General features: G+C 41.6%; 1 protein-coding gene across 1 annotated transcript in view; it reads right to left on the reverse strand.

Moving 5' to 3' along the window:
- The window catches only part of LOC132816620 (kelch-like protein 1), a 402871-nt gene that overhangs the window by 62798 nt on the left and 315184 nt on the right, over positions 1 to 24889 (reverse strand). The window lies entirely within an intron of this gene.

Here is a 24889-nt window from a genome sequence, read left to right on the forward strand (position 1 = left end):
ATTAATAATGTTTTACAATGAAGAAAGGCATGGTTTGAAATTTTACTTTTACAACTGCATACTCGACAGGATATCAGGCTAAATAGAAATCACAGATTGAACATCAGTATATTATGTATATTTTTGAAAATTGCGATATTGTTATTTTAGTAATTACATTGCTCATACTTACACATTTCTGGCTTTCACCACTCTACCATTGACAGCTGTGCCTTCAGCTCCCAGAGTCCAACATTCTAGATATCTCTGTATCAACAACTTTCTCTCCATCTTTAAGATGGTGGCTCAGTGGTTAGCACTGCTGCCTCACAGCACCAGAGACCTGCGTTCAATTCCCTCCTTGGGCAACTGTCTGTGTGGAATTTACATATTCTCCCCGTGTTTGTGTGGGTTTCCTCTGGGTGCTCCGGTTTCCTCCCACAGTCCAAAGATGTGCAGGTCAGATGAATTGGCCATGCTAAATTGCCCATAGTGTTAGGTGCATTAGTCAGGGGTGAATGTAGGGGAATGAGTCTGGTTGGGTTGCTCTTCGGAGGGTCGGTGTGGACTTGTTGGGCCTGTTTCCACACTGTTGGGAATCTAATAAGATATCTAACTGTTTGGTCACCTATTCATTGTTTCGTTACACAGCTCATTCTTAAACTTATTTTGAGAAAGCTGCTGCGAAATGTCTTGGGACATTTAACTACATTAAATGCGCTTTAGAATTGCAAATTGTTCTGTGTGTCGATAGCCTTAATAACATGCCAAGATCTGGAATCACATTGTTAAAACATATAATGAATCAGTTGCACTGCTTTTGTTGATTAATCAAAAACACTCTCAAAATCCCATTCCGGTAATTTTTAATTAAGCTATCATTTGTGAATATGTTAAATTAGCATTTCTATGCAGTTGTTCAAAAAGGCAAATTGAACTAGCTGGCCCTTTAGAGAGCCTCCGTGTGATACAGACTGTAGATATTTTGCTGCCTAATGAAAGGGATAATAATTGGCTTCTGCTCTGATCAATACAGTGCAAAGATCCTGTTCCCTTAACAGGTGCCTGTGTATGGGATGGCGAAGTTCACTTCAATATGTTGAGCAACTTAACATAAACATTTGTATAATTTGAACCAGTCTATCACTATAAGAGTTTAAAACATGTTTTTTTTAATTTAACTTATTTTCCTAATCAACCTATTCAGAGATATTATTATGCACCTCCAAAACAAGTGAGGCTTGAACTGGACCTCTCAATCTGGGGTAGGGACACTACCACTGCATGACAAGAGGGCCTTTAAAGGATTAGTTGAGGACTCAGAATTACTTAGCCTGTGACATTCCCATTATACCATCATCGCCTCTTCAAACGTGTTCTTATACTGCTGACTTATCAAGAAAACGCATTTGTATATGTACCAGCATGCTAGGAATGAATTTGAATTAATACCTCCTGTGCGAATTAAGTTTTGATTTTAACATCTTTTGAGTCTTAATAAGAATTTGTAAACTATGGCATGAAAATAGTATGATTACAGTTTTTACTGACTATTAGATTGTCATTATAATTAATTTCAGTTTGAAGATGTCACAATAACATTTCTATCTTGCACATTAAGCTCAAAATATTTTTTAAGATTTCAGAGCCTGGTTTCTAATGTTCTGAACCAGTTGAATACTGATATTAGCAAGAACAGCTCTGCTCTTTTCTGAACAGTGAATTACAACCAGGTCTGTGTGAGTATGCAGGTATCATCCCAGAATGTCCTTCTGTGGACTTATCATTGAATGCACACTCCTTCAAACATAATGTGTGAGCAAGCAATACTGGAATAAGGGTATTTAGTATAAATTGTTCCAATAATATGCATAACTGCAAAAGTTGCAAAGTGTTCCCTCCTATTATGTGTTTTACAACACATTTTGAATCACTAGAACGAGAACATATCTTAATGACTATTACAATGGTTTTCCATCACAACTGCAATGCAATGAGAAATGAAATGCAATGCAGCTAAACAGCCCTGCAATTGATCCTCTGTAGCATAGCAAGACAACAACATTCATTATATGCAAAAGGATTAATATTTAACTCCACTCAAAATATTATTTTAATTGAATCTATTTAGTAAAGATAATGTTTTGCTGTTTTCATAACACTATATATATATATATTATATATTCACTGAACTGTACCTTATAATGTAATAAGGCAGATGACAATATAAGTCTGAGATCAACAGTTATCAATAATTTCATGCAATGTACAGGGGGGTCCTTGTTTCACGAACATCTGGCTTATGAGGATTCATAGTTTAGGATATGCTCTCGTATTGGGATGTAATTTTTAATATCCAATGAAGGAGCAGATGGGCCAAAAGAGCTGTTGCTGTGCTGTGCTGTCTTATCTTGTATTGTCCAAATTAGAGTGGTGCTAGAAAAGCACAGCAGGTCAGGCACCATCCAAGAAGCAGGAAAATCGACGTTGCAGGCAAAATCTTGTCTTGTGTTATTTCATATTCTTACAAATGGCTATTTAATATTATTCTGCATTGGGTTCTGACTTGCGTACAAATTAACTTGTGAATAGACTCAAGAAGAGAACCCATTCTCAACCTAAGAACTCCCTGAATTTTTACCAAATCCTTATGGTGCAGGAGGCCAATCAACCCATTGTGTCTGTACCAGCTCTTCAAATGAGTACCGTTACCTAGTGCAGATCTCCTCCTTTTAACCCATAGACTGTGGAGATGAAGTCCTGTCCTCAAATCGCGAATATCCTCCACCATATTTGTGGTAGTGTCACCAAGCTAAATGGGACAGACTTCAAACAGATCTAAAAATTCAAGACTGGTCTCAAATTTGAGGCTAACATTTGCAATCACCCTCATCCAAGATCACCAAATTTAGTAAAGATGAAGAAATACATTTAATACCTTTTAGTTTCATATGCCTCATTCATGTGTCAAACATTTGCACTGATCTCACTGGTGTGGGTGATCAGCATGATTCACCCTCCCCTCTGAGTCTGTGGGATCCCCCTCACTCTATGATGAGTGCTTTTGCCCATGGCCCCTTTCCTGTTGCTTTCAGGATCTGGTTGGGAGGCGTATAATAAGTAGGTGAGCATCTGTTCTGCAAAGACCATCAATGAGCCGCTGCAGGGGTCTTGCCCTCAGTGACGACCTCTGACTGACTTTCAGACACCTCAGTTTCTATCTCCGAGTCTGGGTCCCCTTAGTCCTCAGGACTGGAACTCGAGCTTTTAGTGGGAGGGGTTTCCCATCCTCAAGTTGGTGCATAAAGTGCTGATGGTGACAATTGCCTGTGCGAGGATTCCTGCTGACAGAGATGGTCTTCTCCTTGTTCTTAACCTTGTATGATATGGCAACCAAACAAATTTCCCACCGCAAGATCAGCATAACTTTTTTTCTTATTTTTAAATATTAACTAGTAATCACCCAAACAGCCAATTAAAAGTTGTTCTTTTAAGAATAGCTTACAGAATCCATGGAGAGTCATCACCAAGTTCCCTACGTAAAATGGATTTCTTAGTTAAAATGACACCCAACACAAACATAACAATGGATGACGGACAGATAGTTGGGTTATGACCCAGTACACAGTCCATGATTCAGCTTTATAGATATTTTCTAATCCACCTGTTTCAGTAACATTACCACTCAGATCTGGAACAGGTCATGGTCATATAGCAAGGAAACAGATCCTTCAGCCTAACTCTAGCTTTCCTAAACTGTACTAGTCCCATTTTTCTGTATTTGGCCCATATCCCTCTAAACCTTTCCTATCAATTGCGCCTGTCCAAATGTCTTTTAAATGTTGTAATTTTATTTGCCTCTACCACTTCCTCTGGCAGCTTGTTGCAATATGAACCAGCCTCTATGTGAAAAAGTTGCCCCTCAGGTCTGTTTAGATTAGATTACTTACAGTGTGGAAACAGGCCCTTCGGCCCAACAAGTCCACACCGACCCGCCGAAGCGCAACCCACACATACCCCTACATATACCCCTTACCTAACACTACGGGCAATTTAGCATGGCCAATTCACCTGACCCGCACATCTTTGTGACTGTGGGAGGAAACCGGAGCACCCGGAGGAAACCCACGCAGACACGGGGAGAACGTGCAAACTCCACACAGTCAGTCACCTGAGGCGGGAATTGAACCCAGGTCCCTGGCGCTGTGAGGCAGCAGTGCTAACCACTGTGCCACCGTGCCGCCCCTACTGTAGATTCCCTACAGTGTGGAAACAGGCCCTTCAGCCTAACAAGTCCACACCGACCCTCCAAAAAGTAACCCACCCAGACCATTTCCCTCTGTCTAATGCGCCTAACACTATGGGCAATTTACCTTGGCCAATCCACCTGACATGCACATCTTTGGACTGTGGGAGGAAACCAGAGCAAACCCACGCAGACACGGGGAGAATGTGCAAACTCCACACAGACAGTCGCCCGAGGCTGGAATCAAACCCGGGTCCCTGGCGCTGTGAGGCTGCAGTGTTAACCACTCCACAAACCTATGTCCTCGATTGGGACTTGAAACGAAGCCTCCTACTTCAGAGATTACCACTATGCCATGAGGGCCCTCTTAAAGTGAAGAGCAGGCACCACTGGAACCTGAACCCAGATTCTCCTGCTTATAGGCAGAGACTTGAACCGTCTAAACCAGGACACTATCATGGGTCTGCTCCATTTCTTTCCTTTTTATATCTGGAAGTGTTATTATACTCAATGGATCAACGTTCCCATGACCTAATCACCGTAACTTTCTTATTGGTGTTTTTAACTATGAACCACCACCAGCAATTGCCCATGTAGCCAATTAGAAGTTGACATGCAAAGCCATTTATGGGCAGAGTGAGCCATCAAAGGTGTTGGGGGGGGCACTTATTTGACAGCTTTCACAAGGGAATTAATTATTGATTCCCCATGGATTACCACAGTGGTAGGGTTTATCACAGCTGACTTTTTTGGGGGGGGGGTGTCCCAGGGAAAAACTGCATGTACAGCTCATAGGGGGAAAGTCAGCTGAAAACTGACCCACTTCCTGTCAGCCAGTCCCACAGCCAAAACGCAGTGCAGGCAAGTTAAATTGGCTAAATCTGGGAGTTTAACACTCCTCCTCACTTGGAAGGATATTTCCACCTTCAGGAGCTGCTGCAGGCAATCTGATTGGCTGGCAGCTCCTTCAGCCCCAACAGCACCTGTTTGTTGGACTGCAGGAAGAAATATCAAGAAGATCGTGGCCATCCAAGTAAGATAAGACCCAGAGTTTTAGGCAATGGGGAAACTGGGCAGGCATCACAGAAGGATATGGAGGGTGGAGGCAACCTTACAGGATGCATGTGATGCATGCAGGATAACTTCCAAATGATGTTCTTCCACTCCTTCATATGTTTGTCCATGTAAGCTGATGCCTGATTGTGAATATGGCTTGTGTTGGAGTATAAGTAGCGTTGTCATTCAGCTCACTAGGCTTGTTAACCACCCACCTAGTACAATGGGAGTGAGACAAGCTGATGTAGCATAGTGGTAGTGTCCCTACCTTTGTTCCAGAGATATCATAACATACTGAACAGGTTAAATAAAAATATTTAGCAGGCGTCTTAAAATACAATGGTAATGTCCCTGCCTCTGGGCCAGAGGAGTTTACCTGTGAGTCATAGCTTGTCTGGACTTGTTGATTAAAAGGAGGAGTTTGTGGTGTCCTTTCTATGTTAAAGTCTCAGTGGCTCCAGAGGTGTGCAATAATGTCTCTGAACAGATTCATTGGAAATTATTTACAAAGAAGGGTTGGTGGAAGCACTCTACTCCCACTATTAGCTAACTAATTTCCAAGAAAAACAGGCTGATTGTCCCAAAATCCAAAACAGCGTTACATTAGGAAAGACATACCAAAGAAAAGCTGGAAAATTAATGACCTAATCAATTGTTATTTGTTGCAATGCATGTTTTTTGACGTCTTTTCATGTGTCATTCACATGTCCTTTGATATGACAAGTAACAAGAAACATTCCAATTTCTGTCTTGGACATATTCAATGACTGAGCCTCGACAGCTCCCTGAGGAAGGGAATTTTAAAGATTTACCACACTCCAAGTGAAGATATTCCTTCTCCTCTCAGTCTCAAATACTTTTCCCCTTACTTTCAACCATAAGAAGTAGGAACGTGAATAGGCCATTCGGCCCCTCGACTGCTACGCCATTCAATGGGATCATGACTGATCAGGCATTCCATATGGGACTGACTACCACAGCTACCTAGACTACACCTCCTCCCATCCTGCCCCCTGTAAAAATGCCATCCCATATTCCCAATTCCTTAGTCTCCGCCGCATCTGCCCCCAGGAACAGTTCCAATACCGTACAGCCCAGATGGCCTCCTTCTTCTAGAACCGCAGTTTCCCCCCAGACGTGATTGATGATGCCCTCCACCACATCTCCTCCACTTCCCGCTCCTCCACCCTTGAGCCCCGCCCCTCCAACCGCCACCAGGACAGAACCCCACTGGTTCTCACCTACCACCCCACCAACCTCAATATACAGCGTATCATCCGCCGTCATTTCCGCCACCTCCAAACGGACCCCACCACCAGGGATACATTTCCCTCCCCTCCCCTATCAGCGTTCCGAAAAGACCACTCCCTCCGTGACTCCCTCGTCAGGTCCACACCCCCCACCAACCCAATCTCCACTCCCGGCACTTTCCCATGCAATCGCAAGAAATGCAAAACTTGCACCCACACCTCCTCCCTTACTTCTCTCCAAGGCACCAAGGGATCCTTCCATATCCACCACAAATTCACCTGCACCTCCACACACATCATCCATTGCATCCGCTACACCTGATGTGGCCTCCTCTATATTGGGGAGACAGGCCGCCCACTTGCGGAATGTTTCAGAGAACACCTCTGGGACACCCGGACCAACCAACCCAACCACCCTGTGGCTCAACACTTTAACTCCCCCTCCCACTCCATCAAGGACATGCAGGTCCTTGGACTCCTCCATCGCCAGACCATAACAACACGACGGTTGGAGGAAGAGAGCCTCATCTTCTGCCTAGGAACCCTCCAACCACAAGGGATGAACTCAGATTTCTCCAGTTTCCTCATTCCCCCTCCCCCACCTTGTCTCAGTCAAATCCCTCGAACTCAGCACCACCTTCCTAACCTGCAATCTTCTTCCTGACCTCTCCGCCCCCACCCCACTCCAGCCTATCACCCTCACCTTGACCTCCTTCCACCTATCGCATCTCCAATGCCCCTCCCCCAAGTCCCTCCTCCCTACCTTTTATCTTAGCCTGCTGGACACACTTTCCTCATTCCTGAAGAAGGGCTTATGCCCAAAACGTTGTATCTCCTGTTCTTTGGATGCTGCCTGACCTGCTCCGCTTTTCCAGCAACACATTTTCAGGCATTCCTTACGTCCACTTGCCTACTGTTTCTCATCACTCTTTATTTCCTGACTGATCAGGAATCTATTTCAGCCTTAAACATACTTGAGGACTCTGCCCCCAGAGCTCTCTATGGCAAGGAATTCCAAAGGCTCACAATCCTCTGAGAGAAGAAATTCTTCTTCACCTCAGTCTTAAATTGGCATTCCTTAATTCTGGAACTGCCAAGCCCCTTAAGAATCCGATATGTTTCAATGTGATCATCTTGCATTCTCTTCGTAGTGTACCAACCTGTTTAATAATTTCTTATAAGACAGTTCCTCCATACCAGCAATTATCCTAGTGTACCTTCACTGAACTGCTTCTAATGAAACAATATATTTTCTTAAAACACAGGACCAAAACTGCTCGAAGTACTCTAGATTTGGCCTCACCAGCATCTTGCACTGTTGCAATAAGACTTAAACCTTTTTGAAATAAGGGCCAACATTCCATTAGCCTTCCTGATTATCTGCTGCACCTGTGTGGTAGCTTCTTGTGTTTTCTACATAAATACGCCAAGTCCCTCTGCTTTGAAGCTTTCTACAGTTTTTCTCTATTTTAAATAAAATTTTGTGATTTTGTCCTCCCTTCCCAAATGAACAACCTCACATTATATTCCATTTAATAACCTTTTGCCCCATTTTGCAACCTGTCTTTCCATCTATTTGTGTCATCTGAAAACTTTGCTCCCTGACACTCACTTCCTTCCTCCAAGTCATAATATAAATGGTTGCAGTCCCAGCAATGATCCCTGTGGAATACCATTGGTTATGGATGACCAACCTGAAAAAGAACCCTTTACCTTAATTTGATGTTTCATGCCCAAGAGTCAATTCTGTATCCACAATAATATACTACTCCAATACCTTGGGATCTTATCTTATGACTTAAGCTTTTGTGAGGTACCTTGTTGAAAATCTTCTGGTAGCCCAAATACAACACATCTACTGGTTCCCCTCTCTCTACTCTGGTTGAGGCATCCTCACAAAACTGTAATAAATTAGGCAGGCACAATTTCTGTTTAATGAAGCCATACTGACTCTGTTTGATCGTATTGTGATGTTTCCAAATATTCTGTTATTAATTCCTTGATAATTATCCCAATAGGTGTTAGGTTAATCAACCTATAGCTACACATTTTCTTCCTCTCTCCTTGAATATGGGTTGCCAGTTATTTGTTACTTCTTCAGATTCCAAAGTTTTTTGGAAAATTGCATCCAATGCATCTCCTGTATAGCCACCTCTTTAAGGATCTTACATTGTAAGCCATCAGGGCCAGGGGGCTTATTAACCTGTAGTCTCATTAGTTTATTAAGTATGTAAGTTAGCTGGCTGAGCTTGAAGGTTTGTTTTCAGACGTTTCATCACCATACTAGGTAACATCATCAGTGAGTGTCTCTGGTGGACCACTGGTGGTGTGTCCCATCTTAGGACAGGCAAAACAAGTACATGCATGAGAATTCTTATAGGATGGCATTCTAATCAGAACTCCATCCATAAACACATCAATTTAGATCCTAGTTACCTTCCCTTAGGGAAAAAAAACAGAAATGACATCACCCACCTTAATAAACCAAGACCTACAAATATAAAGGTGGGACATACCACCAGCACTTCACTCTCACTGATAATGTTACCTAGTATGGTGACAAAACATCTGAAAACAAACCTTCCTAACTTATATACATATAATAAACCTGAGCTACAAATCCTCTCAAACATCACTCATTTGTTTATCTAATATTATTTCTCTACTGATGGTGGTGGCACTCAGTTCCTTTCCTGTATTCTTTACTATTAGTAGCACGTTTGGAGTTTCTTCCATCATAAAGACTGATGCAAAAAATCCGTTGATTTCCTCTGCCATTTCCTTATTCCCCAAAATAATCTCCCCAGATTCAATTGCTAAGGGTTCTATGTTCACTTTGACCTCCTATATATATAAAGCTCTTATCGTTAGCTTTTATATTCTTCACTAGTTTGCCCTCATAGTTTATTATCTTTTTAATCCTTTGCTGGATTCTGAATTTATCTAAGACTTCAGGGCTATCATGGCCTTCTTGCTTTTTCTTTCACCTTAATACTCTTCTAATTTCCTTCATGAGCCATGGCTCATTAATCCCTCTTGTAGAATCTTTCATCCTTACCGGAATGTCTTTTTGCTGAGAACCATAAATTTCCTCCTCAAATGTCTGCTGCTGTTTGCTTTTTGTCATTCCTGATAACCTATCAGAGACTCTACAACTGTAGTGTCTCCCACCCGCCCTCTTCCTCGAACCTAGTTAATAAGGATTCTGGTTTGTTAAGGTAAGTATTTTCTATTTCTTTATCAGTGACTGGTTAAAATATACTTTTTTGGTTGATCTATTGTTTTTACAAAAAAGACTATAGCAGAGAGGTATCAGAAAGTATTTTAACTCAAATTTATACAAAGTAATTAACTAAGCAGAGATGGCTGGGCAGATGATGCTGTAGCTGTATGATGTGGGAGCTGGCTGATCCCATTGTGAATGGCAGTGACCACATCTGCAGCAAGTGTTGGTTGCTGGAAGAACTCCCGATCAGAGTTGATGATCTGGAATCTGAGCTTCAAACACTGCCGCACATCTGGGAGGGGGAGAGTTACCTGGATGCTTTGTTTCAGGAGGCAGTCACAACCTGGGAGATTAAGTAATTCACATTCAGTTAGTGATCAGGGACATCAGAGTGTGACTGTAAGTGAAGCAGGTAGGGGGAAGCTGAGTTCAGGAGTGCAGGAGCCTCAGCCCTTGACCTTGTCCAACAGGTATGAGATTCTTGCTCCCTTTATGGATGAGGAAAAGGGCTCTGGGCAGGATGAGCCAGCTGACCATGGCACCATGGTGCAGAAGGCCAATCAAGAGGGGGGAGCAAAAAGACAATAGTTGTTATAGGGGATTCTATAATTGGGGGACAGATAGTATCCTTTGCAAGCCGGATCGGGAGTCTCACATGGTGTGTTGCCTGCCCGGTGCCAGGACGCGGGACATCTCTGACTGGCTTGAAAGGGTTTTGGAGCAGAAGGGGGAGGATCCAGTTGTTGTGGTCCACGTTGGGACTAACAACATAGACAAAGCTAGGGTGGAGGATCTGTTTGGGGATTATCAAGCACTAGGAAGGAAATTGAAGTACAGGTCCTCAAGGGTCATAATCTCTGGATTACTGCCTGAGCCACGTGCCAATTGGCATAGGGATAAGATAATTAGGGAATAAACACATGGCTAGGGGATTGGCGTGGGAAAGAGGGATTCCACTTCATGGGGCATTGGCAACAGGTTTGAAACCAGGGGGATCTGTACCGTTGGGACGGTCTCCACCTGAACCGATCAGGTACCAATGTTCTAACGAAGAGGATAAATAAGGTGGTCAGTAGGACTTTAAACTTCTGAGTTGGGGGAAGGGAAAGTGAAAGCGAAAGCGACAGGGAGTATGGAGTTAATTGGAAAGATAAGCAACAGGATAGCATGTGTGCAGATGGATTTAAACTTGAGGCAGACTGGGGATGCAGCAAAAAGGAAGGATAACTTAGGACATCTTATGACTTCCAATGTCTCTAATGATAAGAAAGTTAACATTAAGGCACTTTACCGGAATGCTCGTAGCATTCGTAACAAAGCAGATGAACTAATGGCACAGATCATCGTGAATGATTATGATGTGGTAGGCATCACAGAGACGTGGTTGCAGGGGTGTCAGGACTGGCAGTTAAACCTCCAAGGATTTTCAACTTATCAAGAAGACAGGGAGGTGGGCAGAGGGGGCGGGGTTGCCTTGTTAGTTAAGAACAAAATTAAATCAATGGCACTGAATGACATAGCATTGGATGATGTAGAGTCTGTGTGGGTGGAATTGAGGAACCACAAAAGCAAAAAATCCATAATGGGAGTTGTGTACAGACCTCCTAACAGTGGTCAGGACCAGGGGCGCAACATGTACCGGGAAATAGAGAAGCATGTCAGAAAGGCAAGGTCACGGTGATCATGGGAGACTTCAATATGCAGGACTGGGTAAATAATGTTGCCAGTGGATCCAAAGAAAGGGAATTCATGGAATGCTTACAGGATGGCTTTTTGGAACAGCTTGTCATGGAGCCCACAAGGGAGCAGGCTATTCTGGACCTAGTGCTATGTAATGAACCAGACTTTATAAAAAAATCTTAAAGTAAGAGAACACTTAGGAAACAACGATCATAATATGGTAGAGTTCAATCTGCAGTTTGAAAGAGAGAAGGCAAAATTGGATGTAATGGTGTTACAGTTAAATAAAGGTAATTATGAGGGCATGAGAGAGGAACTGACAAAAATAGACTGGAAGCAGAGCCTAGCGGGGAAGACAGTAGAGCAAAAATGGCTGGAGTTTGTGGGTATAATTGAGGACACTGTATAGAGGTTCATTCCCAAGAAAAGAAAGATTATCCGGGGAGGGATTAGACAGCCATGGCTGACAGAGGAAGTCAGGAAATGTATTAAAGAAAGTGAGATCCTGTAAAGTGGCTAAGAGCACTGGGAAATCAGAAGATTGGGAAGGCTACAAAAGCAAACAGAGGATAACAAAGACAGAAACAAGGAAGGAGAGGATCAAATATGAAGGTAGGCTAGCCAGTAATATGAGAAATGATAGTAAAAGTTTCTTTCAATACATAAGAATCAAAAGACAGGCAAAAGTAGACATTGGGCCACTTCAAACCGATGCTGGAAGCTTAGTGATGGGAGATAAGGAAATAGCTGGAAAACTTAATAAATACTTTGCGTCAGTCTTCACAGTGGAAAACATGAGTAATATCCCAACAATTAAAGGGAGTCAGGGGGCTGAGTTGAGTATGGTTGCCATTACAAAAGAGGAAGTACTAGAAAAGCTAAAAGGTCTTTAAATTGATAAATCTCCTGGCCCTGATGGGCTACATCCTAGAGTTCTGAGGGAGGTGGCTGAGGAAATAGCAGAGACGTTGGTTGAGATCTTTCGAAAGTCACTGGAGTCAGGAAAAGTCCCAGATGATTGGAAGATCGCTGTTGTAACCCCCTTGTTCAAGAAAGGATCAAGACAAAAGATGAAAAATTATAGGCCAATTCGCCTAACCTCGGTTGTTGGTAAAATTCTAGAATCCATCATTAATAATGAGGTTTCCAAACTCTTGGAAGAGCAGGGTCGGATTAGAACAAGTCAACATGGATTTAGTAAGGGGAGGTCGTGCCTGACAAACCTGTTGGAATTCTTTGAAGAGGTGACAAGTAGGTTTGACCAGGGAAACCCAGTGGATGTGGTCTACCTAGACTTCCAAAAGGCCTTTGATAAGGTGCCACACGGGAGGCTGCTGAGCAAGGTGAGGGCCCATGGTGTTTGAGGTGAGCTACTGGTATGGATTGAGGATTGGCTGTCTGACAGAAGGCAGAGAGTTGGATAAAAGGTTCTTTTTCGGAATGGCAGCCAGTGACAAGCGGTATTCCGTAGGGTTCAGTTTGGGGCCGCAGCTGTTCACGGAATACATTAATGATCTGGATGAAGGGACTGGGGGCATTCTAGCAAAGTTTGCTGATGATACAAAGTTAGATGGACAGGCAGGTGGTACTGAGGAAGTGGGTAGGCTGCAGAAGGATCTAGATAGTTTGGGAAAGTGGTTCAGAAAATGGCTGATGGAAGCAAATGCGAGGGCTTGCACTTTTGGAAAAAAAAGAATACAAGCATGGACTACTTTATAAACGTTGAGAAAATTCATAAAGCCAAAGTACAAAGGGATCTGGGAGTGCTAGTCGAGGATTCTCTAAAGGTAAACATGCAGGTTGAGTCCATGACTAGTCCATGACTAATGTTGTCATTTATCTCAAGAGGGTTGGAATATAAACGCACCGTTGTGCTACTGAGACTTTATAAAGCTCTGGTTAGGCCACACTTGGAGTACTGTGTCCAGTTTTGGTCCCCACACCTCAGGAAGGACATACTGGCACTGGAGCGTGTCCAGTGGAGATTCACACGGATGATCCCTGGAATGGTAGGTCTAACATACGAGGAACGGCTGAGGATCCTGGGATTGTATTCATTGGAGTTTAGAAGATTAAGGGGAGATCTAATAAAAACTTACAAGATAATACATGGCTTGGAACGGGTGGACGCTAGGAAATTGTTTCCGTTAGGCGAGGAGACTAGGACGCGTTGACACAGTCTTAGAATTAGAGGGGGTCAATTCAGAACAGAAATGCGGAGACATTTCTTCAGCCAGAGAGTGGTGGGCCTGTGGAATTCATTGCCGCAGAGTGCAGTGGAGGCCGGGACGCTAAATGTCTTCGAGGCGGAGATTGATAAATTCTTGATGTCACAAGGAATGAAGGGCTATGGGGAGAATGCGGGCAAGTGGAGTTGAAATGCCCATCAGCCATGATTGAATAGCGGAGTGGACTCGATTGGCCGAATGGCCTTACTTCCACTCCAGAACTTTAGGGTTCTGAGAGAGGTGGCTGAGGAAATAGAAGTGGCATTGGTTGAGATCTTTCAAAAGTCACTGGAGTCAGGGAAAGTCCCGGATGATTGGAAGATCACTGTTGTAACCCCCTTGTTCAAGAAATGATCAAGACAAAAGATGGAAAATTATAGGCCAATTAGCCTAACCTTGGTTATTGGTAAAATTCTAGAATCCATCATTAAGGATGAGATTTCAAAATTCTTGGAAGAGCAGAGTCTGATGAGAACATGTCAACATGGATTTGGTAAGGGGAGGTCATGTCTGACAAACCTGTTGGAATTCTTTGAAGAGGTGACAAGTAGGTTTGACCAGGGAAACCCAGTGGATGTGGTCTATCTACACTTCCAAAAGGCCTTTGATAAGGTACCACACGGGAGGCTGCTGAGCAAGGTGAGGGCCCATGGTGTTCGAGGTGAGCTACTGGGATGGATTGAGGATTGGCTGTCTGACAGAAGGCAGAGAGTTGGGATAAAAGATTCTTTTTTGGAATGACTGCCGGTGACAAGCGGTGTCCCGCAGGGTTCAGTGTTGGGGCCGCAGCTGTTCACATTATATATTAATGATCTGGATGAAGGGACTGGGGGCATTCTAGTGAAATTTGCCGATGATACGAAGTTAGGTGGACAGGCAGGTAGTACTGAGGAAGTGGGGATGATGCAGAAGGATCTAGACAGTTTGGGAGAGTGGTCCAGGAAATGGCTGATGGAATTCAACGTGACCAAATGCGAGGTCTTGCACTTTGGAAAAAAGAATAAAAGTGTAGACTACTTTCTAAACGGTGAGAAAATTTGTAAAGCCAAAGTACAAAGGGATCTGGGAGTGCTAGTTGAGGATTCTCTAAAGGTAAACATGCAAGTTGAGTCCATGATTAAGAAAGCAAATGCAATGTTGTTATTTATCTCAAGAGGGCTGGAATATAAAAGCACCGTTGTGCTACTGAGACTTTATAAAGTTCGGGTTAGGCCCCATTTGGAGTACTGTGTCCAGTTTTGGTCCCCACACCTTAGGAAGAACATACTGGCGCTGGAACGTGTCCAGCAGAGATTCACATGGATGATTTCTGGAATGGCAGGTCTAACATATGAGGAATGGCTGAGGATCCTGGGATTGTATCCATTGGAGTTTAGAAGATTAAGGGGAGATCTAATAGAAACTTACAAGATAATACATGGCTTGGAAGGGATGGATACTAGGAAATTGTTTCTGTTGGGCAAGGAAACTAGGACCTATGGACACAGCCTTAGCATTAGAGGGGGTCAATTCAGAACAGAAATGCAGAGAAATTTCTTCAGCCAGAGAGTGGTGGGCCTGTGGAATTCATTGCCGCAGAGTGCAGTGGAGGCCGGGATGCTGAATGTCTTCAAGGTAGAGATTGATAGATTCTTGGTGTCACAAGGAATTAAGGGCTATGGGGAGAATGCTGGTAAGTGGAGTTGAAATGCCCATTAGCCATGATTGAATGGCGATGTGAACTTGATGGGCCAAATGGCCTTACTTCCACTCCTATGTCTTATGGTCTTATGGTCTATGTCTTATGGTCTTATCAGCCCAATTCACTTCAACTGACTCCATTTTCATTTCATTGTCATATCCTTTATTTAAGTTAAACACAGTTGTTTCCACTCCAAGTTTCTCATTCTCAAACTAAACATTAAATATCATGTTATGATCACTACTTCCTAGCAGATCTTTTACTCAAAGCTGATTTAATAAGCTTGCTTCATTACCAGATCTAAGGTCTCCTGCTCCCTGGTTGACTCCATGACCTATTGTTCTCAGAAACTTTCCTTCATGCGTTCAATTAATTCATTGTCATTGTTACCCTTTTCAATTTGATTAACCCAATTAATGTTACTCATAATTATTGTACTATTCTTTTTACATGCTCCTACTTAACAATGCTGCCCCAACACCATTTCTGTCCCTCCCGTCTTAGCAATCGGTCAAATATCCCTGAACATTAAGTTTCCATTTCCAATCCCCTTGTAACCATGTTTCCATACAGCTATGAGATCATAATCATTTACTTTGATTTACACCATCAATTCAAATACCTTATTCCGAATGCTTCATGCATTAAGATGCAAAGCTTTTAAATTTGTTCTGCGATCAAATTTCCCCAAAGTTTTATGCTATCTTGTGCAGTATGAGATTGAAGTACTCTTCCTTTTATTTTCTGGTAACATGAATCTACAATCTACCTTCTCCTTTATCTTTGATTTTCTAATTTTCCATGCAACCACACACACATATCTTTCAGTCACACATTTGCCTCTTTAATCAGGTTGACCCTTTGCCAGTTAGCTTGTGGCTCACATAGTATCCTGTACATTATTTCCTTTTTTGGTTCTGCTCTTTAATGTAGCCCATATATGCTCACTTACCCTCAGCAGAACCTCTTTCCTCTTTCCTCTTTCTGCTTATATTATTGGCAACTACATGGATTGCAACAACTGGATCCTTCCACCCCCCCCACCCCTCCCACCCCTCCCACTCCAAGATCTTCTGCAGGGCAGGATGAATATCCTGAAATCAGACACCTGGCAGGGCCTCTCAATCCTGGCCACAAAGAACAGTGTCTATTCCCCTGAGTAAACTATCCCTGATTATAACTACAATTGACTTTTCTCCCTTCTCTTAAATGGCTCCCTGAACCAGAATGCTACAGTCAGTTTATTTATCCTCCCTGTGACGATGCTGCTCCTTTAACAAGGTTACGTTGTCTTCGGATTTTCTTTTCAGAGGGGTCATAAAGACAGAGGTTTCAATATGTCTGAAAATATCTACTTGGAAAAAAAAGTGACAGGATGTACATGTATTTGGAAAGGCAAGCACTGATTTGGGATAGTCAACATGGCCTTGTGCATGGGAAATCATGTCTCACAAACTTGATTGAGTGTTTTGAAGAAGTAACAAAGAAGATTGATAAGGGCAGAGCAGTAGATGTGATCTATATGGACTTCAGTAAGGCATTCAACAAAGTTCCCCATGGGAGACTGATCAGCAAGGTTAGATTTCATGGATGACAGGGAGAACTTGCCATTTGGATAAAGAACTGGCTCAAAGGTAGAAGACAGAGGGTGGTGGTGGAGGGTTGTTTGTCAGACTGGGACTAGATTGGGTTGGGATATCTGGTCGGCATGGACGGGTTGGACCAAAGGGTCTGTTTCCATGCTGTACATCTGTATGATTCTATGACACTAAGTCTTTTTTTCTAAAACACTTGTGCTGTGAAATGGCCAGTAGTCCCAGTTCAGGGTTTGGTTTGGTATAGTTTGGTTTTGGGAAGCTGTTTTTTTCTCTTGTAACTGCTGGTCACGTTTTAGTTGGGAACCCTGAGATACAGTTGGGGACCCAAAGAAGCAGTTCTATACTGATCCTCTCTCTCCCTCTCTCTCTGACATCTCTCAAGCCCCCTGCTCATATCTAGACAGGGAACAAATATCTCAAACTTCTAAAACAAGCTCAAGAGTTGAGTGTGTTGCCGAAAAAGCACTGTAGGTCTGGCAGCATCCGAGGAGCAGAAAATTGACATTTCAGGCCAGAACCTTCATCAGGAATCGGGCTCAAGCCCGAATCATCGATTTTCCTGCTCCTTGGATGCTACCTGATCCCCTGTGCTTTTCCAGCAACACACTCTCAACTCTGATTTCCAGCATCTGCAGACCTCACTGTCTCCCAGACAAATTCAAGAGCTGAGGTTCCTTAAGCACTACCTCTTGGATCCCTCTACATTCCTCACTCACAGTCATACCTCCTGTCCCTGACCACTGACCAAACTTTAGGTATTTAGTTGAAGGAGGCGTGACTGCCTGGTAATTCCTGGTAATTCTTTACCTCCCTGGCGTGTCACATTGTTTGAAGCTCTGACTCCAGCTCATCAACTCTGATCAGAAATTCCTCAAGCAACCAACACTTGCTACAAATATGGTCAATAGGAACCACATAGAGGTCCAGCAGATCCCACACCAGACAAGCACAACACATTCATGGCCCTGCATCTCTATTTTATTCATTGACTTTTCATTTGATTTTTTAAAAATTCCCAATGGCCTTTTAGCTTTTGATCCGTAAAATATTTTTCCTAATCACTTTCAGGTATTACCAACCAATGAGCTTATGGTTTTCCAGTGCTGCTCTTTGATTTATACTGGGCACCTGATTTAGGGTCTCAATTTATTCTCTTGTAAGACCTTAAAACGTTAATCCAAAAATATCAAAAACACCTCTCTGCACTGAATCCGCAATCTGTTCCAAAATCGCGGAAATACATGCTTACTCGGGCCGTGCCTCACTCTGGATATGATTTCTCCTCCCTGAACATGCAAAGCTTAACGATTTTGAGATGGTGTTCCCTGGTTCAATCACCATCATCACAATCAACCTACAAACAGGGAAATCAGCCTTTCTGCATCCACCCTGCCCACACATGTCCCCTTCACATTGCATTCTTCTAAATTTGAGAAATTATAAATCTATTATTCTCCATGTCTCCATGTAGATAGTTGCACCACAACATAGTCTGGGGAACCTCCACTGCACATTTCTCTATGGCAAGGATATCCTTCCTAAGGTAGGGGCTCAAAGCTGCATATCTGAATGTTAATAGTATTCTGTTAAACATTAGCCTATTTTTGGAGTGCATGTTGATTTATAGCAACAACATACAACAGAGTAATCAATTTTGTTTTTCAGACTTTAATCCAAATAATTTAACACTGAACTCTTCCTTCTATATCAGTGGTGATGACTATTTGTTTATTTAAAAATGTCGTGACATTTCATTGCAGCATTGTTGAATTTTGGAGTTTTGATTCCTGTTCTTTTTGCATTCATCTAGCATTTGTCTAACCATAACACATCACCAGAGAAATGTTGATTCTATGCCCCTTTAAATTATAACATTCTTCGTGGTTGAGTTAACAACTGACTCTCTATGCCTATTTTATGTTATAATAAGTCCATACACCAGGTATATTTTATTCCCTGGGCTGCAAAACTACTTCGCTTATGCACACATTTCACTGTAATGGCACCATAAAAAGTATGTAAATAATTTAACGATGCCACGTTTTGTTTTTGACTTGAACTTTTACTTTGTTTTATTTCTATGACATTTGGAGTCAAACTTCATAATCTGTTTCCTCTGGGGTTATCGGAAATAAAATAACATTTACTTTCCAGCCTTTCCTAAAGGTCAGTGTAGCACCTGATCAAACACAACAAAGAATAGCAATGACGCTACCATGTAAATGCACCTTTTAGAAGCTCAGTCCCTGCCCAACGTCATCTTTCGCTGTCGTCTCTAATTCTCTGCACTGTGGGATTGACCTTTTGCTGCAATAATTAAGAATGCTCTGTCCATATGGGATTTTCTCCCCCTTTCTGTCATTGCCTCTTAAATAACGTTCAAACACCAAACACTTCCTCAACTTGTGATCAATTTGCCCTTGGTTTACTTTGTCTATTTTCTGCTAATTTTCTTTAAAATTTTGATTTAAACAATGATATCAGTGGCTTCAAGAAATGACTGGTGTTGACAGTGTGAGGTGAATAGATACCATTACAAAGTATTGGAGAATACTTGAGTTCAAATTATCCATGTTAATTCAAGTTCCCTGCTGCCCTAGGTGTCAGTAACTAATCACAGCTAATTCTACCAGTGATGTCACATGCAATCAATGGTCTAATCATAAATACTTCAAAATGATGAGCTAGTTAAGGAGGATTCTTTGTTGCTGTTTCACACACCTTATTGCAGACATAGGCAATCAATATCAAGGTGGTATCACATTGCCAGATGCTCATCAAAAGTGCTGGTAAATGGGACTAAATTAGTTTAGGATATCTGGTTGACATGGATGAATTGGATTGAAGGGACTGTTTCCATGCTGTACATCTCTATGATGCTATAACAACTCAAGCAATATGGATCAAATGATGACAACCACTGTTTGGGAATACATTTTCTAAACATCTTTTCAGCATGAGAAACAGGGGCCAATTGTAAGCTTGCTTGAAGGCATAAGTAGATAATTTGGATGCTCTTGTTATCCCATGACCCAATGATACAAATGACAATGGAATACATTTTTATGGCAAGTACACTGGTGGTACTATGACAAAATTGTAAATTGACCCAAATTATATTTTCACGAATATGATGTCAAATCTAAGTTTTGCATCTTTATTCCAACATTGCTCAATCTAATTTCTTCACTTCCTTAAAACAGTGAATATAATCAGAATCAAAGTCCTCAATTCAACAGTATCTCTCCCAACTGTTACCATCCCAAATTGCCTGAATAACTATTCCTTTGGTTATTTAGCCTGCCATGATGTCCCCCTATCACTTCCTTCTTGTTCTTGCCTGTCCATTTTTCCCTATCTTGAGTAGCAACTGTTATATCAGCCCCAAGTACTTATTGTTCTTATGATCCTACAGCATATGCTCCAAATCTGCTGAGCACTGAGTATTTTCTGTTTGCCTTATTTATGCAGAGACATGTAGCAATTTTCACAGTGCAATCTTCATGTAGGACAGCACAAATCAGGTGTCTACTGTCATTACCCCAGATGTCCTTGACCTATATGACTCTGTACCACACAACACTACTTGCTTATTCATTATGTAACACCAGGTAAGAGGAGTAGAATAGCTTCCAATTTTTTCTCTCTCTTTATTTGACAACAGGTTTTCTTTGTGAAAGGGATATATTTGCCAAATTAGCATTAATCTTTTATGTGCTGTGATCATGAAAGAACAATTGGATAATTTTCTTGAGCTCAACAATAAAAGAGGTTAGCTTTATACCTGAACTGATCTCGTAAAATAATAAAACATATTATCGACTTTCACACAAACATCAATGACCTTGAAGTTATCGTGCATGCAATACAGATTACAGGACTGCAAAATTAGAATCCATTAAGGTTTAACGGAATTATCTGTAGTTTTGTGACTCAGCTGGCTTCAGGCTAACTTTGATGGTCTTTTTATTTTCACACGGTAATCTGCTTTTAGCATCAAGAAAATTAAAAATCATGATGGTGATCGATGATCTACTTGTTTTTATAGAGACAGAGCTATGGAGTTGAGTTCATTCACTAAAAGTCTGTGTCTACTGCATATGGAAAGAGTGGTAATGGCTGACAGACCAAGAGGAAGGAATGACCTCTCTCCGTTTCTCAGTTGTTTGTTCAGTTCAACTGAGAAAATATGTTCTTAAAATATACAAAGGATCATGTTGTCATGTGACATCCCTCTAAAACTAACTAACAATTTAAACATGATTGTGTTTCTAATTGTAACTTGATTAGGTTACAGGAATTCTTCTCACAGCCATTGTCACATTGTTCAATTGAGTGTGCTTTAATGGGTTGTCTTCACCCAGCTGAGGATCTGGACATTGAACTAATGCAATAGGAAATATGGTTCATTCATATCCCTCTGATGACATCGTCTTTGACTGGGTTCTGCAGACATACCAGCTTCATTTCAGTGGATTTGGAATGTGGAACATATATAAAGGAAAATTTGATCACCACCTTGGCTGTGAAATCTATCTCTTTCATCTGTGCTCTAAGACTCTGATTGTTATTATAAGTTCAATTCATGTTTCTTGCTGATAGTTTAAATCATGATTTGGACATGAAACAAATCTTCATGATAATGATGTAAATGGACTTGTAGCCTTGAGGGTTCTTCTAACAGTTTAGTGACAAAGAATAACACCTCATTTACTTTCTTTCATTCTTTGCTACTCTACTGCGTTTATTTTGGCAACTAAAGTCAACATATTCTCAATAGATATTTACCCAATGGCTGGAAGAAATTAAGCATCAACAGCTGTGGTGCTAACACTAATCACTTGTTATGTGAGTAGTTCAATAAAAGCTGGGGGTTCCAACCATCTAGAGTGATATACTGTGGCTGGTGAAAGTTGTCTATGATTCAACTGCTTTTGAGTCAGAATAGCAATTCAACTCTAAAGTTAAATTTACAATTGTCTTTTTCATTCTCAATCTTTTATTTCTGCCTTTCTCCTTCACTTGCATACTTTTCTCATTCTTTCATCACTCATTTCTTTCTTATGCAAGCCCTAACTTCTGTCAATTTATGTGTGACAATGCTGTGCCCTTCAGTAGTATATTTTGTCCAGGTATCTTTTAAGAGATGGATTGAACAAGAGATACAGAGTAGCCTATGGTAACGTAAACAGTTTGTGAAGCCGAGGTTCTTTTTTTAAAAGTTGGAATATTAGAAGCAGACTGGATGGGTGTGGCCAGCTCTCACCAACTAAGATTTTGAGCTCTTATTAACTTTTAGACCTTGGCAGAAGTTGCTGGAGTCTTTGAAGAAGTAGAAGCTATTTTTCCCTTATCTCAGTTACAGCTAGAAATGAGCGTTTCTCTTTCTACTTGTGGACATTGCATGTGAGGAAACTTGATTTCCGAATGTGCCTTTTTTGCCATGAGCTGTGTTATATTACTATATATATTAGAACAATTAATTAGTATTGTTACTGTATCTGTTATTCTGTTAAGTCTTACAATAGAGTGAAGTTATTCTAAGTTCTTCTTTCTTTTGATGTATCTCAACTATTGTGTTGAATAAGTTGTGTTTTGCTTAATGTCGAATAGTTTGACCAGTCGTATTGTCTCTGGAACACAGCACTTTACATTTGCCTTCAAAAATAAGAAAAAGTTAGGGTCCAGGCTACCTTCTTAAAATATTTTGAGGGGGTCTGGACCATAACATCTCCCTTACCTATGGCATACTCAATTCCAAATTTTGAGAAGAAATCCTCAATAGGAACATATAAGTTGCTCTCAGAGTTTTCATGGCACAATATATCAGTCTAATGCCACTAATCTTTCCATACATCAGAACTGCATCAGGTGTCATAACTGATGTGGGCCTTGGCTCCACTACTGTGACACCTCACACTACACTAACCCAGTGCGAGGAGTTAGAGATCAACTCCAAAGCAATGTGAATAATAGGTGAATAGTTACCTCAATATTTGAATATTGTGCTAATGACACTAATAATTTGCTATATTCTCTTAGTCCACATTAAATATGGAGGTGTTTTGTAAGGTCAAATAATAATTTTTAACTAACAAAAAAAATTCTGTAACACTAATCTAAAATTTATCTTAAAATTAGCTTGTCTCTCTTTCATTAAAAATGCTGGTCAATCTGCTGAATGCTGCCAGTGTGCTCTGTTCTTATTTTGGATTTGCAACAGGAATTTGCTTTTATTTGTTTTGAAGAACAAATGTTAGTTCTCATTGTAAAATATAATGGCTACAAGAAAAGCAAGGAGTGAATTAGTACAAATGTACCTTATCAGTATGTCCACATTCAATGAATGTAAATTCCAGGTATTAAAATTCTCTAATCCGTAATGATATGCATTCCCGATGAAGGGCTTTTGCCTGAAACGTCGATTTTTTTTCCTGCTCCTCGGATGCTTCCTTACCTGGTGTGCTTTTCCAGCACCGCTCTGATCTAAACCAAAGATATGCCATGTACAATCTTGTCTGACCTTAGGTATACAGTTATGGAGTGCTACACTGTAAGAAGTGCTGAAAATAATGTTCACTCTTTCTATTGATTTTACCCTTCATTGAAGTCCATGATTATTAGTGGGTGGAGTGCAGAATTAAATGTCGACTTCATGATATTTGTTAAGGTGTATGTAAAAGATTGGGCAACATTACAAAACAAAAAGAAAGTTGGACAGTTAATCTTACAAAAGGAATAAATGGCATTTCTGATAGGCAACTCTGATCAGAACTCTTTGTCAAATGCAAATTTGTACTTCCGTCTGACAGTTCTTTCATATGAGAACTTGAGGTGTTGGGGAAGGCAAACCATGAGCTATTAACATAGGGATTAATTGCTGTATTCTGCAATTAAAAAGTCCAGTATGAGAGCCAGTCACTTTGAAGGGAACCGAGGGGAAAGTGCTAGGAGGATAGGGGCTGGTTGGTGCCAGATAAGTAGGGTACCGGCTGGGTAGGGTTTCAGGTGGGTAGGAAGCCAGGTGGGTAGGGTACCAGGTGGGGAGCCTTTCAGGTGTGTAGGGTACCTGGTGGGGAGGGTGCCAGGTAAATGATGCACTGTTTAGGGCAGATTGGGGTGAGTGAGTGAAATCAAATTCTGTGGGGGTAAGGAAAAGTGTGCGGGGCTGAAGGTTTTATAATCTGTTTACAGATGGAAAAGACTGTAAAGGCAGATCAGGCTGGATTGGGCCAGTGGGGAGACAAAAGGGAGGTTGGGGAGACAGTAGCTGGTCTGGAGCAGAAGCATGGGGAATAGATCCGGAATGGTGAACAGAGATGTCAGATCTAGTGAAGGGTGGTGCTGGCGTTCCAGGAGGGGAATTGTGGGGAGAGTCTGGCCTGGAACAGGTGAAGGGGGAGTTGGGCCGTTGGGTCAAAGTGGAGGGGGAGTGCGTTTCAGTTGTGAACAGGAGTTGGCTGCAGAATGAGGGAAGGGAGAAATTAGGTCCCAGGGGAGGTCAGATCCAGAGGTGCAGAAGCAGTGTCAAGTCAATGGTATGTAAGTAATCTGGGAATGTGGAATTGGGAGTTTGTTTGGGGTCAGTTTAATAGTTACTCTGGAATTAGTCTATGTATTTAATAGATTAACTTTCACTGGGTAATATTTACACAATTTCATGTGAAACATCCAAAGTCTCTGATTTAAATAGACACTTTCGGAGTTTCCAGGCATAAGGGAATTGTCCAGCAGAATCTTCATTGTCCTGGTAATTTCTTAGGCACAAAAACACAGTTGACATTGCAGCAAAGATTTGAGGGACAACTGGATATTCAGACATAATGCTTTTTGCATCAAACCAGGGTTCCACTTGACCACATCCTTTGCCTCTAAGCACGGTCCCTCCTTTATCCTTGAGTGGTCTTACATTAAGAACACATGGATAATTCGGGAGAAGGTATGT

The sequence above is a fragment of the Hemiscyllium ocellatum genome, chromosome 6 (assembly GCF_020745735.1).
Source record: "Hemiscyllium ocellatum isolate sHemOce1 chromosome 6, sHemOce1.pat.X.cur, whole genome shotgun sequence".
Classification (NCBI taxonomy): Eukaryota; Metazoa; Chordata; class Chondrichthyes; order Orectolobiformes; family Hemiscylliidae; genus Hemiscyllium; species Hemiscyllium ocellatum.